Raw genomic sequence first — 27078 nt, forward strand, 5'->3', positions numbered from 1 at the left:
ACTTTAGACTAGTATTTGCAGACTCATGTTACACACTTTGGATAAAGACAAACATGTTCCTAGCCACACAACTATGCCATTAAAATCCCGAACTATTTTAGATGTACTTCAACCAGTTTGTCTAAATTACAACACTTCAATTGTACTTTAATGGCTCTGAAACACTTTGGGATGTCCTGAGGATGTGAAGGATGTTATATATATTTTTTATTATTCATTCATGGAATTTGGGAGTTGCTGGCAACACCAGCATTTATTGCCTATCCCTAATTATCCTTGAGAAGTTGGTGGTGTAGGTAATCCTGCCATACTGTTAGGCAGGGAGTTCTAGGATTTTGACTCAGTGACAGTGAAAGAATGGCAATATATTTCCGAGTTTGAGTTGGAGTAGTACTTGCAGGTGATGGTGCTTGACAGCCTTATCCTTGGCAGTAGAAGTTGTGGATTTGGAAGATCCTGCAAGAGAAGCCTTGGCGAGTAGTGCGTGTTGTAGATGGTAAACACTGCAGCCATAGTGCCCCCATGGTAGAGGGAGTGAGTTCTTACGGTGGCGGACAGGGTGCCAATCGAGCAATCAAGTGGGCTGCTTTGTCCTGGATGGTGTTGAGCTTCTTACGTGTTATTGGAGCTGCACTCAACTGGAGAGTATTCCATCACACTCCTGACTTGTGCTTAATTTCTCCCTGTAAGCAGGTTGTAGTCACAATGAGGATGGTCTTCATTGTGAAGCCAGCACTTCATTTCCACAAGGACCATGCGGATGGTCTTTCCTACCAATACTGTCATTGCTCAGATGCATTTGTGACAGGTAGATCACTGAGGATGAGGTCAAAGAGTTTTCTCCCTCATGTTGTTCTCTCATCACCTGCCATTGGCCCAATCTGGCTGCTATGTCTTTCAGTCTTGGTGACAGACATTGAATTACTCAACAGAGAATATTCTGTGCCCTCGCTACCTTCAATGCTTCCTCAAATGGAGGACTACTGAATCATCAGCTAAAGGAAGGTGGTAGGTGGTAATCAGCAGGAAATTTCATTGCCCATGATTTACTTGATGCCATGAGACTTCATATGGTCCCAGTAAATGTTGAGGATTTCCAGGGCTACTCCAACTGTATAGCACTGTGCTGACACCTCTGGTGGATCTGACCTGCTGGTGGGACAGGATGAACCCAGGGAGGTATTTGGGACATTGGCTTTGAGGTATGGTTCAGTGAGTATGGCTGTGTCAGGCTGTTGCTTGACTAGTCCATGATACAGCTCTCCCAATTTTAACACAAGTCCCCAGGTATTAGTAAGGAGGGCTTTGCAGGCTCAATTAGGCTGGGTGTGCCTTTGCCTTGTCTGGTCCCTAGGTTGATGCCAGGTGGTCTGTCCAATTTTACTTTTGTTATATTTTGCATAGCAATTGAGTGACTTGCTAAGCCATTTCCAAGGACAGTTAAGAGTCAATACACAGCTGTGGGTCTGGAGTCACATATAGACCAGACTGGGTAAGGATGGCTGATTTCCTTTCCTAAAGGACATTAGTGAACCAGATGAGTCTTTACGACAATTCAGTAGTTTCCTGATTAATTCCAGATTCACTTAAATAACTGAATTTAAATTCCCCTAGCTGCCATGGTGAGGTTTAACTCATGTCCCCTGATCATTAATCCAAGCCTCTGGATTGCTAGTCTAGTAACACGACCGTCATGTTAGCGTACTTGCGTTTTCAAGTTATATCTTTTAACGTTTTCAACTATGATTACATTTATAGAATCTTTTTCACACTATGCAACTTTTTTTTATATAAAGCTAATGGTCCTGCATGGTGTTGATCATGGTTAAGTTGGAGAGTGTGATGTTTTATTGGGATTGTTGTATTATATCTGGAATGCACTGGCTGAAAGGCTGGTGGGAGCATATTCAACGATAGGTGAATGACCCCGGCTTGTGCCTCACAGCTGACTTAGAATTCATGTGGACCAGGTGCGTTCAACTTTAAGTAATACTTCCTATGTTAACCTGCAAGCACTGTGGAAGATGACATTTTAATAATTTAATCATGATTATGATCACAAACATCACTTTCTGTCTTAAATTCTAAACACAGAAAGATTTGTGTCACATGTATAAAGTTTATAATTATTATAGTTTAAAATCAATGCACATGAATTCAAGATTGAATTGAGTCAATTTGCAGTTTGTGTGAAAGATGGATGAGAAGGTCTATAGAAGATTTGCTGAGCATTTATATATCTTTCTATTGACACAGTTGCTCAAAATACGAGGCTCAACACAGTCTATTCATATCATTAGATTCAGCATTACTCTTTTTACTAGATAAATCTAATAATGGAGGAGCTCTTGGCATGGTAATAATCTGCAGTTAATATAAGGTTATTACAGCCATTCCTTATTTTATTTCTGCTGTCTTTACGAATTCATTGGCCACCTATTCCCTGCTCCATGTGAATGGAAGGGATAGGGTACTGATATTGCAGATGGCTGTTGATATTTCTTGGCCATTCTCAAGGTGACCATATGGATTTTTGTTCCAATCGCACTAAAATTAGAATTGGGAATTGGTCATGTGGAGATTTGCTGACATAAAACCAGCATCTGGGGGCTGCATCTTGATACATTTACGTATTTGCAATGCCACTGCTTAAGGGCCTTCGCTATCTCCCAGTTTCCATAATTATTATGGGAAAGAAATATATTTCTCGAATCCTCAGGCAATTATTTTTACAAAACATCTGGAATTGAAAAAAATACTGAGCTGCTTTTTGTTATTGCACATGTGAGGCTTAGAGAATTTATTCAATAGACATACAGTGATAAATATCAGAGGGTAAACAAATTCTGCAGAACTGCATTCCTGCACTTTCAGAAGAGGAGGGGAAAAACTTCAAAAAAACAAGGATTATACTTGTTGCTAATGAAAATGCCAACCGATTTGATGCAGAATCGAAAACATATTTACCTCTTACCAAATGAAGATCATTCATCTTGACTGAAGAAATAAAGAAATGTATAGCCATTGTGATGTTCAACAGTGTTGTTGATCACTAAAAAATGGACTTGCGCCCATGATTCCTCACATGATGAGGCCGCATCCTTCAGCAGCTCAGTCATATTTAATCATACCTGCTGCTGCTACTCCTGCGATTTCTCCTTTTCTATTTTTTTCAGATTTCCTCAAGCTAGATCAATCTCTTTCTCATGAAATTGTTTATCCAATCTTGTTTAATTTCTTTTACACATCCACATCTGTTTCATGATCTTATCATCTTGCAGTTAGAATGATCAGAGACTTTTAACAAAGCCATTGCTGCAGGAGTTCCTAGGGCTAGTGTCCTAGGCCCAACCAGCTTCAGCTGCTTCATCAATGACCTGCCCTCCAGCTTATGGTCAGAAGTGGGGATGTTCGCTGATGATTACACAATGTTCAGCACAATTTGCAACTCCTTAGATACTGAAACAGTCAGTGCCCATATGCAGCAAGACCTGGACAACATTCAGGCTTGGGCTGAGAAGTAGCAATTAGCATTTGTACCGGGCAATGACCATCTTCAACAAGAGCGAATCTAACCGTCTTACCTTGTTTTTCAATGGCAATGCCATTGATGAAATGCCCACCATCAATATCCTGTGGGTTACCATTGACCAAGAGCTTAACTGGACCAGCCATTTCAACACTGTGGCTACAAGAGCAGGTCAGAGGCTAGGAGTTCTATAGTAGATAACTTACCACCTGATTCTCAAAAGCCTGTCCACCACCTAAAAGGCACTAGTCAGGAGTGTGATGAACTATTGTCCAATTGCCTGGACAAGTGCAACTCCAACAACACTCAAGGAGCTCGACACCATCCAGGACAAAGCATCCCGCTTGATTGATGCCCCATCCACCAGCTTCAACATTCACTCCCTCCACCACAGACATGCAGTGGCAGCAGTGTGTACCATCTACAAGGTGCACTGCAGCAACTCGCTAAGCCTTCTTTGACAGCACCTTTCAAACCCACAATCACTGCCACCTAGAAGGGCAAGGGCAGCAGCGCATAGGAACACCACCGCCTGCAGGTTCCTGTCCAAGGCACGCACCGCACCATCCTGACTTGGAGCTATATTGCTGCCGTTCCTTCACTGTTGCTGGATCAAAATCCTGGAACTGCCTATCTAACCTACACCAGATGGACTGGACAAGAAGGTATCTCACCACCACCTTCTCAAGGGAAACCCGGAATGGACAACAATTGCTGGCCTTGTCAGCGATGGTCACATCCCATTAAAAAAATAAAATAAAAACTATGGCACCTCCCCATGCCCACGCAGAAGATGCCACACCTGCCCCTTCACTTCCTCTCTCCTCACCGTCCAAGGGCCCAAACACTCCTTTCAAGTGAAGCAGCATTTCACTTGCATTTCCCCTAACTTAGTCTACTGCATTCGTTGCTCCCAATGCGGTCTCCTCTACATTGGAGAGACCAAAAGCAAACAGGGCGACCGCTTTGCAGAACACCTGCGGTCTGTCCGCAAGAAAGACCCAAACCTCCCTGTCGCTTGCCATTTTAACACTCCACCCTTTTCTCTTGCCCACATGTCTGTCCTTGGCTTGCTGCATTGTTCCAGTGAAGCCCAATGCAAACTGGAGGAACAGCACCTCATCTTCCGACTAGGCACTTTACAGCCTTCCGGGCTGAATATTGAATTCAACAACTTTAGATCTTAAACTTCCCCTCCCCCCATCCCCACCCCGTTTCTTCCCCCTCCCTTTTTTTTTTCAATAATTTATATACATTCTTCTTTTCCCACCTATTTCCATTATTTTTAAATCTACAACTAATACCTTGTCAGTCTTTCCACCCCACCCCCACTAGAGCTGTACCTTGAGTATCCTGCCATCCATTCTTAATTAGCACTTTTCTTAGATAATATCACCACCTTTAACACCTCTTTGATCCTTTTGTCTGTGACATCCTTTGATTATCTGCTCCTATCACTGCTTGCTTGTCCCCACAACCACCCCACCCTCAACTTTTCTCTCACCCCGCCCCCCACCTTGGACCAGCTTATATTTCACCCCTCTCCTAACTATACTTCAGTTCTGCCGAAGGGTCATGAGGACTCGAAACGTCGACTGTTTTCTTCTCCACCGATGCTGCCAGACCTGCTGAGTTTTTCCAGGTAATTCTGTTTTTGTTTTGGATTTCCAGCATCCGCAGTAGCTTTTAGCTTTTTGTTTTTATAAATAAAAACTAGCCTCCTTTATTCAGTTTTTTGGTTACCACATTTGGCTGGTTTTAGTGCAGTTGATTTTTTCCAGATGCCGAGATCCTGGTGTCCCCTTACAGAGATCCATGAATGTACAGCTCTTTTTTTTTGACAGGGATGTTTACATCTCTCGATGTTACACTATTTTCTACAGAGCTGCCAAGGTATGCAAACCCCTTCAGTGCGACTAGCCTTTTTTTAACCGAAGATGAACCTGTTGGCAGAGCTGTTGCAATCTGATTTTGTCTGTGGTATAATTATAATCCTATATAAGAACCAATTCTGAACTGGCATCTCGTATGTCAGCATGTGGTGGATTTTGAGACTTGCAGAGGGAACTCCTTTGGGAATTGTTTGCTCAGCTTGTCCAAGTATGGCCAGTTCTGTTTTCTACTTAAGGGTTTAGAGGAAATGCTGCTGAGGGAGGATTGCTGGCTTGTTATCTAGTATGTTAATCTGGTGAAAAGAATATCTTGTCAATGTGTGTCTTTTTCAAGGGGCCCCTGCTAGTTCAGCTCAGTTCCTGCGATACTGATTCTGACAGCTGGACTCAAGATCAGGACAGGAAGTATTTCACTAAAATAGTAGCAAAATAATTTTCATTCTGTTCATAAATTAAGTCTTGTTCACTTACAGAACATTCTACTACTGAATGGGAACAATATGAAAGTAAAATAAAGTTGCAGGTTGCCATAGAGGTGACATTAAATCAAATTAATAGATTAATTAACTAATGGCTGGGCAGGTGATGTGCTGTAGCTGTATGATGTGGGAGCTGGCAGATCCCATTGCGAGCCGCAGTGACCACATCTGCAGCAAGTGTTGGTTGCTAGAGGAACTCCGGCTCAGAATTGATGAGCTGGAGTCCGAGCTCCGGACGCTGCGGCACATCCGGGAGGGGGAGAGTTACCTGGACGCTTTGTTTCAGGAGGTGGTCACACCCGGTAGATTAAGTACCTCAAGTTCGGTCAGTGGTCAGGGTCAGCAGGGTGTGACTGCAAGTGAGGCAGGTAGAGGGATCCTGTGTTCAGGAACAGAGGAGCCTCAGCTCTTGACCTTGTCCAACAGGTACGAGGTACTTGCTCCCTGTGTGGATGAGGAACAGGGCTGTAGGGAGGATGAGCCAGCTGACCACGGCACCGTGGCACAGGAGGCCATTCAAGAGGGGGGAGCAAAAGGACAAGTGGTAGTTGTAGGGGATTCTATAATTAGGGGAATTGATAGCATCCTTTGTAAACAGGATCGAGAATCCCGCATGGTATGTTGCCTGCCCGGTGCCAGGGTGAGGGACATCTCTGACCGGCTTGAAAGGATATTGGAGAGGGAGGGGGAGGATCCAGTTGTTGTGGTCCATGTCGGGACAAATAACATAGGTAAGACTAGGAAAGAGGACCTGTTTGGGGATTATCAGGAACTAGGAACTAAATTAAAGAACAGGTCCCCAAGGGCTATAATCTCTGGATTACTACCCGAGCCACATGCAAATTGGCATAGGGACGCGAGAATAAGGGAAGTAAATATATGGCTAAAGGAGCGGTGCGGGAAAGAGGGGTTCCATTTCGTGGGGCACTGGCATCAGTATTGGAACAGGAGGGATCTGTACAGTTGGGACGGTCTCCACCTGAACCGATCTGGGACCGATGTTCTAGCGAAAAGGGTAAATAGGGTAGTCAACAGGACTTTAAATTAGAAAGTCGGGGGGGGGGGGAGGGAAGGGTAAAACTCCAAGAAGTACGACTAATGGGAAACAAAGCAGCAGGTTAGCGTGTGGGGGGGGGGGGGGGGGTGGATTCAACTTCATGGAAAATTATGAAAAAACTGAAAAGAAAGGAGAGCCCAGGAGAGGCTATTAAAATCTCCAGAACACAAAATAGGACAGAGTGTTTGGAAAGGGTCTGGTCAGTCCACATTTAGAATATTGTGAGCAATTTTGGGCCCCGTATCTCAGGAAGGATGTTCTGGCCCTGGAGAGGGTCCAGAGGAGGTTCACGAGAACGATCCCAGGAATGAAAGGCTTAACAAATGAGGAATGTTTGAGGACTCTGGGTCTATACTCGATGGAGTTTAGAAGGATGAGGGGGGATCTGATTGAAACTTACAGAATACTGAAAGGCCTGGATAGAGTGGACGTGGGGAAGATGTTTCCATTAGTAGGAGAGACTAGGACCCGAGGGCACAGCCTCAGAGTAAAGGGAAGACCTTTTAGAACAGAGATGAGGAGAGACTTCTTTAGCCAGAGAGTGGTGAATCTATGGAATTCATTGCCACAGAAGGCTGTGGAGGCCAGGTCATTGAATGTATTTAAGACCGAGATAGATAGGTTCTTGATTGGTAAGGGGATCAAAGGTTACGGAGAGAAGGCGAGAGAATGGGGTTGAGAAACTTATCAGCCATGATTGAATGGCGGAGCAGACTCAATGGGCCGAATGGCCTAATTTCTGCTCCTATTTCTTATGGTCTCATGGTCCTCCATAAATCTAATTCTGTGATTCACTGTTAGATGGCACAAGTGTCCTCCAAGATTTGTGGTAGGTACTGTTACTTATTTCTCCTCATTATTCAATGGTATGTCAGCATTTTACAATGATTTTCCTGCTAATGGGAGAAAGGGGAGGCGGGGGAAATGATGGCAAGGTGCTGTTATGCCATCTGCTGGTCATTTTGAGATGGGCAGCAGGCGATGCAAATGGTAAAAATGCACCATGGATGCCACCTATGCTCATTAAGGAGGGATTTTTCAGTTCACAATACTTTATTAATTAAAATTGTGTTGGCAGCTTGCAGCATCTCATTAGTTTAGTTTGCACAATGAGTTTAACTTCATTGTTCACAATCTGAGATACTTGTCACGCACATCAGTAAAAATCAAACCAGTAGAATGAACGGAACAGACAGTTTGTTCAACCAGCAAAACGGTAAAAATATTAGATTCTTTACGGAGCAGGAAGCAAACCACAATAATGAAATACATTTCAGTTCACTGTTAGTAACATACATAATGAATAGCACCCAGAACTCTGCTGCTCGTACCCTAACTCACACCGAGCCCCGTTCACCCAGCTCCACTGAGCTCGCTGACCTACATTATTTCCCGGTTAAACAATAGCTTCATTTTAAAGTTCTCACCCTTGTTTTCAAATCCCTCCATGACCTCACTCCTCCCTATCTCTACAATCTCCTTCGGCCCTATAACCGTCTGAGATGTGTGCGCTGCTCCGATCCTGACCTCTTGAGCACCCCCCATTTTAATCGCTCCGCCTATGGTGGGTGTGCTTTCAGCCGCTAAGGTCCTGGGTTCTGGAATTCGCTCCCTAAATCTCTCTGCCCTGATGCCTCTCTTTTCTCCATTAAGCCACTACTTAAAAACCTACCTAATATCTTCCCATATGGCTCAGTGTCAAATTTTATTTTATAACAGCCCTGACAAGCACCTTGCGACGTTTCACTACCATGAATGGCACTATATGAATGCAAGTTGTTGTTGTCGTATAATTCTGAACAGAAGTATATTATGTTTGAGCCAATTAGCTTTGAAATCAGCATTAGAGTAGTGGCAACAAAATTGAACTCCTTAGCGCTGATGGTGTTGGCGCTCCAGATGCAGGAAATGATGACTGACCTGTTTCGTGGGCACTTCTGCCATGCTTGGAATGTTGCTAAGTGTGGGTGTGTCGTGTATGCCTCAGAAACATGCACATTGGGTGGATGGTGATGACAGTCACTGCCTAATGCTGAATTGGCCCCCGAGGTGCCATTTTGCGCCTTGCAGGTCCTGTTAGCTGGAACAGAGCCCACACCCCCAACCACTACTTAAAGGCATCGACATGGGGCTTTGAGGTGAGGTGCTTTTGATTTTCTTTTGCAGCCGCAGAGTTAGTGGAAGTAAATGTCATGAAGCCTGGCAGACGCCATCCTCGTTTTGAGGGATTGACGGTCAGTGAAAATACTGTGTGCTTTGTCGCTGAAGGAATTCTGAAGGCATTGTAGTGTGTTGGATATGATTTGATAGTTCTTAATGAAGTATTCATAGTCTTAAGTAGGTTAACTGTATGTATTTATTAACTACAAGAACTACGTAAATATATAGAGTAAAGGGGACAAGCAAGGAGCTGTCTCCATACTTGCTTGTGCACACCTCTCTGTTCAACATTAGACTGACTCTGAGGTGCAGGTCATGTGTTCACTGTGTGGACGGTGCTGTGCTCAGTCCCATGTTAACCCTACATCTGCCAGACCCTTATACTACAGAAGGAAGTTGTGCTGGACTTTTCTATGGAGCTCAGAGGGGTTTGAAGGCCTGTGAGCAGAAAGCCTGCTATCACCAATGGGGGCTATAGCTGTGGCCTGTCTTGGGCTGCAGCATAGCAGCGAGATGAAGCACAGGCAGCAGAGAGGAGAAGCTGTGTGCAGAGGGAGGAGAAGGCTGTATCCAAATGTTTTTCAAAAAGTACTTCTCCCATCGCAGCCAGGAGCAGTATCTGAAAATGGCTATGTTTCAACAAGGAAGTGGTCACTGAACTGTGCCATGCCTATAACCAGAACTGGAGCAGGGCGAGGACATCACTGCCACTGGCCACCAAGATTATCGTGACCGTCAATTTCTAAGCCTTGGGATCCTCTCAGGCTGATGCCAGCGACATCGCCAACGGCTCACTGTGCATCACTGCATCAGTGGTCATGGAGGTGTTGTATGTAAGGAGAGGGGACTTCAACACCTTGTCTATAAACAGGGAGAAGCAGGAGGAGCAGGGATGTATCTTTTCCAGGGTAATGGGATTCTCAATGGCGCAGGGTGCTATCAGCCACAGGCTTATAGCACTGTCGGTACCGCATTCAACGGTGATTTGTACCAAAACCACAAAGGGTTCCACACACTTAACGTGCAATTGGTGTGTGACCATGTGCAGAGCATCATATTGCTGAATGCCTGCAATAAGAGCCACCAGGAATAGACCATTGGTCTGAGCATCTGAGCACTCGTAACCGCAACCATGATACAAACGCTCTGAGCCTGCCTGTTCTAAAACGTTGGATCCACTGCCTGGAGCACTCATAGGGAACCCTACAATATTAACCGGAGCACTTCTCCAATCTTATGGTGCTCTGCTGTATTTTACACAACCTGGCTCTCATGAGGGAGTAGCCCCTACCAGCCCATTATGAGTGTCTCAGGAGGAGAAGGGAAGATGGAAGGGGAAGAGGAGGGAGGGAGGAGACATCTGGAACACCATCGCTCCAGACAAGCTGCCCGTGAATGACCAATCAGATTCCAGCTCCCCTGAAAGCATTCCCACATCATCATTGTGCTGCCCCAGCGGCAGCAGCATGGCTGGTGGAAGGCTGCTGACTTTCATTGGGGGAAGCGCTAGATGGCCTTGCAGGACACCCTGGAGCAGCTCTGGGCCTTGAGGGCCCGGCATCGAACTGTACCACCTCAACATGGGAAACAGTAGTATGGGCTGGCTGGCTGTCAGGCAACACCAGGGACACGGATGGAATGGCAGGGATGGGAAAGCAGGATGTTTCTTCACCACCAAGCCACCAACCAATCCTAGTAATCTGCTGGACTGCTGTGAGGGTCCGTATAAGCCCTTGAGCACTGGCATTCTCAGCCCTGATATAAACAGTCTGAGCCTGCATGGCACAAAACTGGGCTTGCATGACCACAAGTATTCATCTCATGATTTACCGAGCATAGTTTACCAGGCAGCAGCAATCCCTGTGGCTCCTATATGCTTCCAAGACTTGGACAACTTACAGCAGGCACCTCAAAGCACTGGAGAAGTACCACCAGCAGTGACTTCTCAACATCCTCCAAATCTGGTGGCAGGAAAGGCGGTCCAACAGTAACGTCATCTCCCAGCATTAAAACCAGCTCCGCTGGACGGGACATGTTGTTTGTGTGCCTCATACCAGACTCCCAAAGCAGCTGATCTACTCGGGACTCGGTCACAGCAGGAAACTCCCAGGAGGACAGCGGAGACACTTTAGGGGTGTGCTCAAAGCATCCCTGAAGAGATCAAACAGTCCTGCCGACTAATGGGAGCCCCTGGCTTGTAACTGACCAAAATGGAGAAGGTTTATTCACAAAGGCACTGAAAACAATCGAGAGACTTTGTCAGGAGTTCACGGAGGTGAAATTGGGGTGCTGGAGGGAGCGCACAAACCTCCAAACAACTCATCTTCCCTTTAAACATCACCCTCACTGCATGGCTGGGTCCACAAGGGTTCTCATGAAGTTGGCCACCACTTCCCTGCCGGAAAAGATGGGCACCAAGCTCTTCGTGAGGCCCTGTGCCAAGCTGGAGCTGAACTCCTCCATACTCCTTGACAGTGACAACGGGCTCTGTGGCAGGCTTGTCAATGCTCCAAGCATCTCTGCATGTTCATCAGTCTTCCCCCCCCCATTGAAATCCTCATCTGAATCCTCTGCATCAGAACTCTTCGTGGTCTCCAGTGAGCTGGCACACACCCTGTCCTTTCACCTTGGTTTGGCTGCAGCCCACTCGTGCCTGGTGACTCACAACATGCTGATCCCATCTCTTTACTACCCACTAATGGTTGCACAGTTCCAGTATCTGAGCTGGTGGCTGTGTCAGACCAGGTGATGTTCTCCTTCATCAGAAGTATGCTACTTGCCTGCAAAATTCATGTTGAGGCTGCACTGGCTGGCTACGCAAGCAGGTCTTGGATATCTGAAAGCACAAATGCAGGGTGCAATTTTCCATTCTGGAGACTAAGTCCAGGGGCAGGTGGGAGAGTCGACATGAATCCTGCTGGGCGGCAGGGCGAGTGAACGTGTGTGATCTTCCACATTTCAGTTCATTAATTATGCATCCGTGAGGAGCTCGGCAAAACTCGAAAGTCACCCACCCCGCCATTACCTCAAGGTCCTGGCACCATATTTAAAGGGCATTCGGACAGGCATCCACTCAATACAGGCCAGGAGTTCTGCGTTACACCTACAGAATCCTTGTGGCTGCAGCTCGTACTGAAGAAGCTGTCAGATGTGAGCAACCACTTCCCACAACATGCGTGGGCGTTTCCGGCATTGCCTTTCACTCATCTCCAGATAAGAGCACCGCCGGCATTGCACCCACGGTTAACCCAGTGCTCACCATTGCAGTGGTCCAAGTTCGTCAGCCTCTTGACCTTATAGAGGCCCCACTGCCTCTTGCTGCTTAGGCCCTTGCTGCTCCTGGCCCTGTGCCAAACTGCTACAGGCCCTCCGTCTCCTCACCTGGTGAGAGCCATTACCAAGGCAGGGTTGCTTGCAGCCTGCATCATCGATACCTCAGTGGATGTGTGAACAAATTGAAGTGATACACTTAGTGAGCACATCCTTTACGGGTTTCCCTCCATCTCAAAGCCAGCAGGCAAATGCTAAGCCCTTCACCTGGCCTCTGTCCAGACATGGCATCCTGACCCCACCACTTCCAGTTAAAGGACATCATGGAGAGATGGGTGTTCCTCCCACTCTTACATGATTGCATATGGAGGCACTGCTCTTTGACCAGGGTAATGAGAGCCATGTACAAGAAGTCTCACACGGACATTTTTCCGCTTGTCTCCACTATCATCAAAACTCAGACCAATGCCTTCGCAGCATAGAAAGACTAACTGCATGATCCCTTGTCAGCCATGACCATCCACCTGGGAGGATGGAGGTTTGGACTCGCGAGTTGGCTTGGAGGCATTCCACCCTCCACCCTGCCTCTGGCTGTAGCCTATGGCAAATGGCACAAAACAGCAGCTCTGCACCTTGCTGGGATCTCAATTCCCATGAGCTGGGAACAAACCTGCTCTAATGCAGTCTTCACCGGAGAACACAACTGAGCATCTTTGACATCCAGTTGCCTCATAGTTGTTAGGGTGTCCCCTTAGTCGGCCACTTGTGCTGACCTTGAAGTCCACCCACCCGAAAAGATCCTCCTCCCACCTCAGGATCTGACTGACTGACTAACTACATCGTCAATGTCAGTTTGGAAAAGTGCTGTGTCACCTTTCAAACTCACTCCTCCACCTTCTACCCTCCCCCGTCACCCACCAACTTCCCCCCATCGCCAATTGGGAGATAGATTAATATATCATAATTATATATTTATGGGCAATTCCTGTCTGCACATCTAAGACATTACATGATGGCATCGTACGTTGTTGGTGGATTTAAATTCAAGCAACATCAAATTGGAATTGAGTGAGGAAAATGACAATAGAAGAATATCCAAAAAAACCTACTGAAGACTTATGAACCAACCAATCCTGAATGACTGGTCTGTTTTAGTCAGTTTTAAAGCAAGAGGAATGTCATCCCATATAATGCACAATATGATAACAGGGTCATTGATTAATGGTGACTGAATAAATCAAATAATCTTTTATTAGTGGGCTCTCTTGGATTTTTTGCCAGTGGATTGGGAATTGAATTCTGCAGCTCTGTCCATTATTCTGTCTAAATCATAAATAGGTAGCCTTTGTTAATGTAACTATTCCACTACTTCTTATTCATGTTATTTTGTGTCCTTACCATTTCTAAAATTAAGGACACATGGTAAGGTGGTATGCAAGGTAAATGTAGCTATTCCACTTGGTATTAATCAACACTGGGACTTGATGCTCACAGCTTTTCCGCTTGACAGCAAATGATTAATATGTCACAACTTCTGCCGCTAAATAAACACATTCTATGTAAATAATCGTTCATTTTTGAATTGTAAATGTGAACATTACAACAGTGTCTCTCTCGCTCTTTTTTTTTCTTTCTTTGCCTCTCCTGTGAACTCTGAGAAAGGGTTTCAACTCATGTCAGAAACTGGCATGAGATGGGCAATGCGATTGGAAGTCCCAGATGTTGATGCCATCAAAAGGCAGGCATGAATTGGAGCATGTGCCTCACCTGATTATTATTGAAGAGCTGTCAGTCCCACTCACATTGTTTATTGGCAACTTACCACTTGGGTAAGGAGGAAATCAGGCATTAATTATGCCATTTAAAGATATCCTGTTGCTTTTACAAGGGGAGCGTACTTCAGCTGCTGTCACTGGGATTGTAATCAACACTGGAAATAGCTGGCAGAGGTAGTATAGCGAGACCATAAAAATTCAGTGACCTGACCAGAGTTGTTAAGATAAGACTCCTATTCCCATGTCTCTCACTGTCCACATGGTTCTGCATCACTTTGAACTCCAGCACTCATACGCCTTCTCCCCTCCTCTTTTTTTCACAGTCCTCCAATCACAGATGCACACTTCACTAAACCTCCTTCTGCTATTTGCATATGCAACTCAAAATGTTAAACAAAAACAGAATTACCTGGAAAAACTCAGCAGGTCTGGCAGCATCGGTGGGTGCTGCCAGACCTGCTGAGTTTTTTCAGGTAATTCTGTTTTTGTTTTGGATTTCCAGCATCCGCAGTAGCTTTTAGCTCAAAATGTTAACTCTGTTTCTCTCTGAACAGATGCTGCCAGACCTGCTGAGTTTTTCCAGCACTTTCTGTTTTTATTTCTGCCACCTTCGATGATTTATGCACATTTACACCTAGGTCTCTCTGCTCCTACATACCCTTTAGAATTAGACCCTTTATTTTCTAATCTATCTCTGCATTCTTCCTACCAAAATGAATCACTTCTCAGTCCTCTGCATTAAATTTCATCAGCTACTTGTTCACCCATTCCATCAACCTGTCTGTGTCCATTTAAAGTTCTACACCATCCTCCTCATAGTTCACAATTCTTCCAAATTTTGTATCATCTGCAAATTTTGAAATTATGCCTGTTACACCAAGGTCTAGATCATTAATGTATATCAGGAAGAGCGTGGGCCCTAACACTGATCCCTGGGGAATTTCACTATAAATCTCCTTCAATCTGAAAAACACCCAGTAACCACTACTCTTTGTTTCCTGCCATTTAGCCAATTTTGCATCCATGTTGCTACTGTCCCTTTTATTCCATGAGCTCTAATTTTGCTCACAAGTCTGTTACGCAACACTTTATCAAACGCCTTTTGGAAGTCCCTGTACAGCACATCAACAGCATTACCATCATCAACACTCTCTGTTACCTCATCAAAAAACCCAGGAAAGTTAGTTAAACACAATTTGCCCTTTACACGTCCATGCTGCCTTTCCTTAATTAACCTGCATCTGCCCAAGTGACTATTAAATTTGTCTGGAATTATAATTTCTAAAAGCTTCCCCACCACTGAGGTTAAATTGACTGGCCTGTAGTTGCTGGGCTCATCTTTACATCCTTTTTTGAACAAGGGTTTAACATTTGCAATTCTGCTTTGGGACCACCCCTGAGTCTAAGGAAGACTGAAAAATTATGGTCAGTGCCTCCCCAATTTCCATTCTCACTTCCTTCAGTATCCTTGAATGCATCTCAGCCTGTCCTGGTGTCTTATCAACTTTAAGTACAGACAGGCTATCCAATACCTCCTTCTTATCAATTTTAAACCTTTGAAGTGTCTGAACTACCTCCTCTTTCACCGTGACCTCGGCAGCATTTACTTCTTTGGTAAAGACCGATGCGAAGTATTAATTTAATTTTTCAGCCATGCCCCTGCCTCGATGGGTAAATCCCCTTTTTGGTCTCTAATTGGCTCCACTCCTCCTCTTACAACCTTTTCCTATTTATGTGCCTATATTTATTGGGAGGCGATGATGTAGTAGTATTGTCACTGGGCTAGTAATCCAGAAGCCCGGGGTAATGCTCTGGGGACCTGGGTTCAAATCCTGCCATGGCAGATGGTGGAATTTGAATTCAATAAAATCTGAAGTCACATGAAGCCATTGTCACTTGTAAAAACCCATCTGGTGGGCCTTTTCGGGAAGGAAATCTGTTGTCCTTACCTGGTACCATGTGACTCCAGATCAACAGCAATGTGGTTGACTCTTAAATGGCCTAGCAAGTCACTCAGTTGTAACAAACCGCTACAAGGCACAAAAAAGGAATGAAACTGGACGGACCACCTGGCATTGACCTAGGTACTGGAAACGACAATAGCAAACTCAGCCCTGTCAACCCAGCAAAGTCCTCCTTACCAACATCTGGGGGCCTAGTGCCAAAAGTGGGAGAGCTGTCTCACAGACTAAACAAGCAATAGCCTGACATAATCATTCTCATGGAATCATATCTTACAGATAATGTCCCAGACACCAGCAGAGGTGGCAGCACAGTGGTATACAGTCAGGAGGGAGTGGCCCTGGGAGTCCAGGGTTTCTGGACTCCATGAAGTCTCATGGCATCAGGTCAAACATGGGCAAGGAAACCCCCTGCTGATTACCATGTACCGCACTCCCTCAGTGCTCCTCCATGTTGAGCACCACCTGGAGGAAGCACTGAGGGTGGCAAGGGCACAGAACATACTCTGAGTGGGGCACTTCAATGTCCAAAACCAAGAGTGGCTGGGTGGCACCACTACTGACTGAACTGGCCGAGTCCTTGGCTAGACCGCGTCTACGGCAGAAGATGAGGGAACCAAGAGGGAAAAAAATATTTGACCTCATCCTCACCAACCTGCCTGCCTCAGATGCATCTGTCCATGTCAGTATCGGTAGGAGTGACAACTGCGCAGTCATTGTGGAGATGAAATCCAGCCTCCACATTGAGGATACCCTCCATCGTGTTGTGTGGCACTACCACCATGCTAAATGGTATAGATTTCGAACTGATTTAGCAGCTCAAGATTGGGCATCCATGAGGCACTGTGGGCCATCAGCAGCAGCAGAATTGTACTTGAACACAATCTGTAACCACATGACCCGGCATATCCCCCACTCCACCATTATCGTCAAGCCAGGGGATCAACCCTGGTTCAATGAAGAGTGCAGGAGGGCATGCCAGGAGCAGCACCAGGCAAACCTAAAAATGAGATATCAACCTAGCGAAGCTATAACACAGGACTACTTGTGTGCCCAAACGCGTAAGCAGCAAGTGATAGACAGAATTAAACAATCCCACAACCAACAGATCAGATCTAAGTTCTGCAGTCCTGCCACATCCAGTTGTGAATGGTGGTGGACAATTAAACAACTCACTGGAGGCAGCTCCACAAATAACCCCATCCTCAGTGATGGGGGAGCCCAGCACAGCAGTGCAAAAGATAAAGCTGAAGAATTTGCTACAATCTTCAGCCAGAAATGTCGAGTGGATTATCCACTTCGGCCTCCTCCGGAGGTCTCCAGCATCACAGATGCCAGTCTTCAGCCAATTCAATTCACTCAACGTGATATCAAGAAATGGCTGAAGGCACTGGATACTGCAAAGGCTATGGGCCCTGACAATATTCTGGCAATAGTACTGAAGACTTGTGCTCCAGAACTTGCCGCGCCCCTAGTCAAGCTGTTGCAGTACAACTTCAACACTGGCATTTACCCGGCCATGTGGAAAATTGTCCAAGTATGTCCCGTACACAAAAAGCAGGATAAATCCAATCCAGCCAATTACCGCCCCATCAGTCTACTCTCAATCATCAGTAAAGTAATGGAAGGAATCATCAACAGTGCTAACAAGTGGCACTTGCTTAGCAATAACCTGCTCACTGATGCCCAGTTTGGGTTCCGCCAGGGCCACTCAGCTCCTGACCTTGTTCCAGCCTTTGTTCAAACATGGACATAAGAGCTGAACTCCTGAGGTGAGGTGAGAGTGAGTGCCCTTGAAATCAAGGCCACATTTGACCGTGTGGCATCAAGGAGCCCTAGCAAAACTGGGGCCGATGGGAATCAGGGGGAAAACTCTCCACTGGTTAGAGTCACATCTAGTACAAAGGAAGATGGTTGTAGTTGTTGGAAGTCGGTCATCTCAGCTCCAGGACATCATTGCAGCTGTTCCTCAGGGTAGTGTCCTCAGCCCAACCATCTTCAGCTGCTTCAGCAATGACCTTTCTTCCATGATAAGGTCAAAAGTGGGGATGTTCGCTGATGATTGCACAATGTTCAGCACCATTTGCGAATCCTCAGATACTGAAGCAGTCCATGTCCAAATGCAGCAAGACCTGGACAATATCCAGGCTTGGGCTGACAAGTGGCAAGTAGTATTTGCACCACACAAGTGCCAGGCAATGATCATCTCCAACAAGAGAGAATCCAACCATCGCCCCTTGATGTTTAATAGCATTACTATCACTGAATCCCCCACTATCAACATTCTGGGGGTTACTATTGGCCAGAAACTGAACCGGACTAGCCATATAAGTACTGTGGCTACAAAAGCAGGCCAAAGGCTAGGAATCCTGCGATGAATAACTCCCCTCCTGACTCCCCAAAGCCTGTCCACCATCTCAAGGCACAAGTCAGGAGCGTGATGGAATATTCCCCACTTGCCTCGATGAGTGCAGCTCCCACAACACTCAAGAAGCTTGACACCATTCAGGACAAAGCAACTCGCTTGTGCTCTGTGATCAGTGTCATACCATAGAGATGCAGCCATGAACCATTAAAAGCATATGATCCTTTGTTTGCCTTTAGCAGCTGAGTCCTTCAGGAGCACAGTGTCACTGGTCACAGCCCCACCTTAAAGGTGCTAAGACACACAGAGAGAATGACAGAACTCTGTGACGCCTGCCCACAACATTCTGGCAGCAATGAAAAGCACTGTTGAGGTGCAGGCATCAGTATTGTGTCCAGGGAGTGAGGCTGGACCATCACTTTGGTCTGAAAGCTGCACAAACACAGGGAACAAGACCTGGACTGAGACACCAGCCTTTATCTTGTGCAGAAATGTTTCATATCTGAGTGACACAAACACTGCTCATCAGAACAAGGAGCCATAGGCAGGGAGACATTGTTGACAGTTTATTTACAATAGTGAACATTATGTACAAGCGATTAACATCCATGCCCAGGCTGTGCAACTACATCTTCTTAACAGAGGTGTCAGCTGTGGCTCAGTTCATAGCACCCTCGCCTTTGAATCAGAGGGTTGTGGGTTCATGTCCCACTCCCGGAAACCAAGAACTGTGAATGTACTCGAAAGAGTTACATGCGATCTGTTGATAACTCGAAAGAGTCACATCTTCTTAACCTTTCTAACCTTGCTGTTCTGACTTGGTGCTCCCCGGACATAGATGGATGGCAGAGGTGGAGGCAGCCTGCTGACTGACCTTGACAGGCGTCCTCTGGAGGGCCGAGACTTGGAGGGCCCCGGTCTGCTTTCAGGGTCTTGCTGTGTGGCAGTGGCACCCTCCTCTTCCTGTGGAGCTGGAGCTGCTGAGGTCACAGGAAAAGGGGAGTCGGATGAGCCAGGAACTCACGGAGTCAATTGGATGGAGGGGCCTGGAATGTGCACATGCTGATCCTCCTCCCTATGGGTGCCCAGGGCCCCTGACTGACTCCTTGAGGAGCAAGAGTAGCTGGAATGAGATCGAGCTTCCCTGCACCCCTCTTGTGTACACACTGTTGGGTGCCAACTATGGTGTCAGCAATGGAGATGAGGCCGCGCAGGAGTGCAGGACGACATCCTGAACCAAGGTCTCCATGGCGGCTGCCATTCTACCAGTGTTGACCTTGGTGCATTGGCAAAGCCGGCGCTATCACTCAGAGTGGAGGCAGACAGAGTCCTTTATCATGCCTTGCAATCTGAGGATTGCAGCGGACATCCCTTCCTGATGTTCCTGAGCTTGCCTTTGCAGCTCCTGCAACGTGACATGACCGAGTTCAGAGGCTCGTCATCTGACTTGGACTCAGCAAATTTCTGGCCTCCAGCAGCCTCTGAGTGCTGGGGACCTGGGAAGTCCCTGCCATTGCCTGCTGTGGATCAGACAGTGTGATGTGCTCACCAGATTGTGATCCTGAGGCTACTCTAAAGCTAGGTCCCACCAAGGTGTGTGTCTCTGCACTGGTGGAGAGTGTTGGTGAGCGCTGTGATGGGACTTCAAGGTGGGTGCCTTCAGATTCCTCTTCAGAGGTTTCTTTGGAGCTTGATTGGAGGCCCTGGGTCATGGACTTTATCGGCTGTTTGGCAGATGTGCCTGGGAAAGCAAGGGGAGATAATTAGTACATGGCAGTGGCCTGTGAAAGAGGACACATTACTCACAGCATGGTTGTCTGATAGATGTTGCACTGCTGGATCCTCACTTGGTAAAGCACTGCTGACCTCACTGTCAGCACAGGAATGGTCCAGATCCTCGACGGCCAGCTGGATGGTTCTGTTTTCAAAGTCCGTGAGGACCTTGATTTTGGGCATTCCTCCACCGGTCAGCGACCTCTCCCTCTTGTTGTGTGCCAGCTTGTCCTGCATGAATAGAGATGAGAGAGTGTAAGCAGGATGTCTGCCAGGTCAGATGATAAGTATGCCTGGCCTGTGTGGGTGGTGAGTGATCCCATGGACGGGATGAGGACAGTGACAGTGTATGAAAGAGTGAATGGTGATGTCCCTTGAACTGGCAGCGAGTGAGATCCCTGTGGATGTGTGATGGGTTTGTGAGTGTGTGAGTTCAGAGTGATGAGATGAGTGACTAACCCTGGTAGAACGGAGGAGATCATTCATCCTCTTGTGGCACTGGGCAGCTGTCCTCTCTTGTAGGACATTGGCACTGGCCACCGCCTCCCAAGGTGGGTTAAGTGCTGTTGCTGCCCATTCTGTGGCCGGAGCTGGGGTAGAGGACATCCTGACGGGCCTCCACGGCATCCAAAAGGTGCTCAAGGGATGCATCGCTTAATCTGAGGGCTGTAGGTTTCTTCAGTTTCAGGGCCATGTCTTCCATGCAGGAGTGGTGAGCTGGAAGCACTGAGCTGTGTGCTTATGGCTAGACTTTAAACATGGCGACTGGCGTGATGCAGCGGTGGGGTGATGGTGGGCAGGCGAATGAGAGCCCACTTGTGATGGAACAGCGTGTTTCTCTGGAGTGCATAAATAATGTGGCAGGTTTGGGACGATACAACATGAAAACCCGCCATCGCAGCCAGCGGGTAAAACGTCGTTTTACCGCACTTAGTGCAAATCTGGGAAAATTTCGCCCTTTGTTCCCAGTGCCATTCCACATCATTTTGTAGAAGTCCTCTGAGAGGTGCAGTCAGGTCTGACATGTTCGAATGAATTTCCCAAGATTGGTCACCATTCCCAAAAACCTCTCCAAGTCTTTCTTACATTCTGGGGGTAGCATGTTCATGACTGCTTCAATTTTACTCAGGTCCGGCTTCAGTTCCTCATTTGTTAGGACATGTCCCAAGTACTTGATTTCATGAAGACCTACTTTGCACTTCTCCTTCTTCAACTTGAGGTTCCTTTCTCTCGCTCTGGCGAGCACCTGCCTCAGTCTGTGGTCTTGTTCTTCTTGTGAGGCTCCCCAGACCAGCACATCGTCGATATAGGTTTCCATGCCCTCCAACCCTTCAGACAGCTGCTTCACTGTTCTTTGGAACACCTCTGGAGCTGAATTAATACCAAAGGGTAATATGTAAAAACTTGTATCACTCATATGGTGTGTTGAAAGAAAAGAGATAGGAGCTGCGTTCATCCACAAGCCTGAACTCACATCCAAGTTTGAATAGTATTTGGCATCAGCCAGCTTACATGTGATCTCTTCTACTGTGGGTAGCTGGTAATGCTCTCTTTGTACTGTCTGGTTTAGGTCTCTGGGATCCAGACAGACTCGCAGATTTCCATCTGATTTTTCTACAATTACAATTAGATTAACCTATTTTGTCAGTTCTTCAATTTTCTTGATGATGTGAAGTGGCTCCATTCTGTCCAACTCTGCTTTCAGTCAATCTCTCAGCATTACTGGCATTTTCCTGGGCAGGTATTTTGTCACAGTTCTGGGTGGGTGTCACAGTTTTGTCAATCTTGATGGTGTGTTCTTTTAGGCAACCAATCCCCAGAACACATCTTTATAATCGCTCAGGATGTCATCAGTGGTGACAATTATTATTCTCTTGATTAGCTTTAGGTTTTCTCAAACTTTGATTCCAAGAATGGGTTTTGCATCAGTTTACACCACTATGAACAGAAGAGCTTGAGACGGTTTTTGTAGTTCATTTTAAGTGTCTACTTGCCTTCTATTGCAATCTTTTCACCTGTATAAGTAGACAGCTTCACTTCTGTTTTAGTTAGCTGTTTTTCTTTGCTTATCTTACGACACAGGCTTAAAGGAATGACATTTGCTTATGCACCTGTGTCAATCTTGAAATTCACAATCATGTTGGCGATTTTTAAATCAACCTTCCATTCGTCTTCTTTAGAATTTTTCGTTACTGCACCAACGAAAAGTTCCGTTTCAGTGTCTGTGTCAATCGTGTGCATTTTTTTCGATTTATACATCTTAGCGAAGTGATTTAGTTCTTACACTGCTTTCCATAGGCTGGACAACTACATGGTAAATGCTCTGTTCCGATCGGCTGCATTTAAATGTTTTAATAGTAGTTTTGTTCTTTTTCTGTTCAGATTGTCTTTCCCGGGGCTGTTTCTGTTTAACTACATCTAACTGCTTGATCGTGCGCGGCTTATCATCTTCTGTCATCTGTTTAATCTGGCATTTCTTTGTTTCAGCCGCTCTGCAGATATTTATTGATTTCTCCAGCATGAGATCAACTTCTCTCAAAAGCTGTTCTCTCAGGGAGCCATTTGCGATCCCGCAAATGATCCCATCTTGGATGAGTGATTCTTCACGTTCTCCAAATTCACACGATTTAGCTCATTTTTGCAGCTCAGTTACGTGCTGACTAATGTTGTCACTGCTTGCGTGCACGTAAAAAGTTGGTATCTTTCATAGGTTATGTTTTTCTTAGGGCTGCAGTAGGCTTTGAATTTTTCCATTATTTCTTTCAAGTTGTTTTGTCTCTCATCACTTTCATAGATTTCCAGGGCTGCTTCCCCTGCTATGTGAAGAAAGATGGAAGGCAGTACCTGAGGGTCTTTTTTATCACTGTCTGTCGCTCTGAGGCACAGCTCAAATCACTGCTGGAACCTCCTCCAGTTTTTGGCAAGATTTCTGTCCAAACTGAGCTCTGTTGGTGGTTTCAGAACCCCCATTGTTGTGTTTAGTTTACTTCTGACACCATGCGCAACATTTTCCCCCTGTGGGGGGGGGAAGTGCGGGAGCGGGCGGCCTTTCGATCGGCACCCCCAGTTGGGAGGGGGCGCCGCCATTTTACGTGGGCGGGCCAATGAAGGCCTGGCCAGCGTGACATCCACCAGGAAGTGCTGTGCACTCCCTGTGCAGGTGGCGGGGGGGGGGATTCCCTCAGCTGGGAGTGCGCTCTTTCGCACATGCGCAAAGGAGCACACAGATCTCCCTGAGGCAAAGTGCTACGATCGGCTCCAATTGAAAACTTCAAATAAAGATGATAAAAAAACTTCCCTGCCATGTCCCCTCATGTGACATTGTCACTTGAGTTGGGACATGTCCAAAACTTTTATTCAAACATTTCATAAAAATTTAAATACCCTCATGAAACCTCATCCCGCCCGTGAATAAGGTTTCATGTTTTTTCCGAAGCCCACCTGGGCTCCCGGCCTGCCCGCCAACCTTAAGATTGGACGGGCGGGTCCATTAATCATCTTAATTAGTTTTTAATGGCCTTAATAGGCCGTTGACAGTTTGGCGGGTGTGCAGCCGATTCGGCTGCCTGCCCGCCGAACTTCAAATCTAAATGACGCGGGATGATGTCGGGAGCATGCCCGACGTATCCCCACGTCATTTTACACGTCGGTGAGCAGGCCCCGCCCCTGCTCGCCAACCGGAAGATGCTGCCCCATGTCTTGTTTTTTTTTCAATGATGCACGTAGGCTGTCGACATTGTGGCTGAGCTAACTTCATTGATAACACATTTCCCTAACATAAACACATATCTGCACTAACTGAATTCTATCAAGGTGGACTCGAACATGTGATATCTGACCTTCAACTCCCCAGGTCAGGTGACACCATTCCTAGTACAGAGTACCATATAGTATTTAATACTGGAGTCCACTACCACAAATCAACTATTAGCATGACAGTGAGCAGGCACAATCCTGAGGAGGGTTACCAAACATTCACATTCTCTCCCCATTGGAAGAGTCAACCGTGGAGGTTGTGTGTGGAGGGCACACCAGATGTGTTGGGACAGGCAAATTTGGAGGATACGCTCTAACTGTGGTTTGTCATCATACCTACATTTTCTTTTCTTATTGAAATCTGTACCTAAATACACCCCGTGTGACAAAGTGGTACTGTTCTGAGCTGCTACTCAGCTATCACTGCTTCTCTTTGCCACCAATTGCTAAGGGGAGGACAGTTCTTTTGCAGACATGTCACTCGACCTTAATTCTCAAGAGCTCAGAATCTGGCACCCTATGTAATTTAGAGGGTCAGCCAGAGGGGTCAACACTGGACATTCATCCAGCAATGTGTAAAGGACCAAAGGCAGGCAGAGAGTTCAGCCCAGAAACAATGCATGTTCCTGAAGTTGACCTGCTCTCACACAACTTTTGGCATTTCCATCTGTTTGCATCACTCCAGGGTTCGTATCCCAAGACTTAATCCAGGCCTGACTTCTCCAACCATTTTCCTAACGCCTAGATCCCACAAAAGTGCCTGTGTCCACCTCTGCTACATTATTTATTTCAGCCTCTCCGATTGATGGAACCTCATAAATGCCTTTGCCACCTCCATATCTCATCCAATACTCGGTTTCCCATATCCTACCCCATACCTTGCTCATCACCAGTGTCTTTGCTGGCCTATGTTGTGCACCCAACCCTCCACTCAGCTCCCATTGCCTCAAATGTAAAATTCTCCTCCTTGTGTTTAAAACCCTCTATGGTTTTGGTGCTGGCTGGATGACATCATCATATAATGCAGGGGTGAAAATCAGATGGTCAGCCACAAATAGGCAAAGACTAGGAGGGGATCCTTAGAAAGGACAATGCAATTACATTTCCCGTGTTGTTAAAAATAAGCAGTTCTTGTCTGTTCAGCAGACTCAGGAAGATAGAGATTACTTTTTTTTTATTCGTTCATGGGATGTAGGCGTCACTGGCTCAGCCAGCATTTATTGCCCATCCCCAATTGCCCTTGTTCAGAGGGCATTTAAGAGTCACATGTAGGCCAGGCCAGGTAGGGGCAGCAGATTTCCTTCCCTAATGGATATTAGTGAACCAGGTGGGTTTTTATGACAATTGGTACTGGTTTCACGGTCAACATTAGACTTTTTAATTCCAGGTTTTTATTGGATTCAAATTCCACCATCTGCCGTGGTGGGATTTGAACTTGGGTCCCCAGAGGATAATTGGGTTTCTGGATTACCAGTCCAGTGACAAGTCCGCTATGACACTGCCTCCCCCAAAGCCATACTTCTGCTTCCAGAGTTGTAAATATTATTTGCTCTTACTACACTGTATTTTACAGTGCTATTAACAAAGTCTTAAAAGACAATTTAATGTCTTGTGATCTTGATTGCCTGATGTCTGTAAACGTAAGATTCAATCCTTAGAGTCAACAGTCTCGTCCCTTCTTAACTTTGCTGCAGCACCACAATCCCTTCCCTCAAACTGACCATTCCTTTGACTCCAGGTTCTTACTCTTTCCTGTCTCCCTTCACCCCATCATTGTCAGCCATGCCTTCAATTACCTCGGTTCCACTCTCTAGAAGTTGTTGATGTCTTTTACTTTAACCCTATCACAAAAACACAAAACTATGGACCGCCTTATCCATATACGTATCTTCCAATATATATGAAAGTGTACTCTGATTTATTGTACTATTAGAATTAATTAACATTAACAATAAAACCATAAAGTGCTCCTAAAAATTCTAAGCAATGTATGAATGTACAAAGTAACTTACTTAAACTAAATCATGTAGTATACTTAAAATAACAGCAATAAATGGATGAATGGGTGTTTTGGATTAATTACTTGACATAAAACAAACCTTTTGTGTACATGGCTAAAAATTAGGATCTAAAGGATGAAGGTCAGCACTTCGCCAAAATAATCCAGAAAGTCAAAGTGCAGGACACATGGCAGTTTTGTTTTAAAAAATATTTTCTATACTTTTTGAATGGTAAATATTTCTCTGGCATAAATATAAAAGGATGTAAAACCTGGTAAAAGTTGCTTTTAATTTAAATAGGGAACCATCGTTAAAAATAAATTAATCATAAAGATTCATGATGACAGGGTGTTTTATTTTCGCTGATGTTTGTAAAGATTTTGGTTTAAACAGTATGTGCATCATTGGGGTATTGACTTAAAAGTGTACTGATCTTTACAGCAACAGGAAGCAGAATTATAATATATATAGAGCATATACTCTTGGTTTATTGACGTTGGGTGATTAAAATACTGAAAGACATTAATAATATGGATGTAACTAAATAATTTAAACTGTGAGCATAGAACTGGAGGGCATCTGTATCCAACTCTCTTCGCTATGGTGAGATCTAAGATTAGAACAAATGAGTTTTCTACACAGTGGTAGATATCTGAATATGAATAGACTTGCAGCAAAAGCAATTTTAAAAGAGCGTGGCAAATATTGGGTTATGAATGAAAATGAAGGACAAGTATGAAAATAAATGATCAGATGCATAATGGCACCAATTCTGCTGAGACTATTGGAAATTCCATCTATAGAATAAAACTGATCAGGTTGATAAATTGTAACCTTTGATAGATTAACTTTTTGACAAACTTTATGCTTGGGTCCTGGAAGAAATTGAAAGATTATTTGTAGTTATTTGCCTTCACTGCAAGAGTCTGTGACAAATTATATATGTTTCATTGAAATGAATGGACTCTGTGCCAGATGCTTTTCCACACTTTATTTATTTTTCTTTTTCACCCCACAGATTTTCCCCCTTGTCCTACTGAAAATGTTGACTACTGTTGGAA

The sequence above is a fragment of the Cetorhinus maximus genome, chromosome 19 (assembly GCF_964194155.1).
Source record: "Cetorhinus maximus chromosome 19, sCetMax3.hap1.1, whole genome shotgun sequence".
In the NCBI taxonomy this organism is placed as follows: Eukaryota; Metazoa; Chordata; class Chondrichthyes; order Lamniformes; family Cetorhinidae; genus Cetorhinus; species Cetorhinus maximus.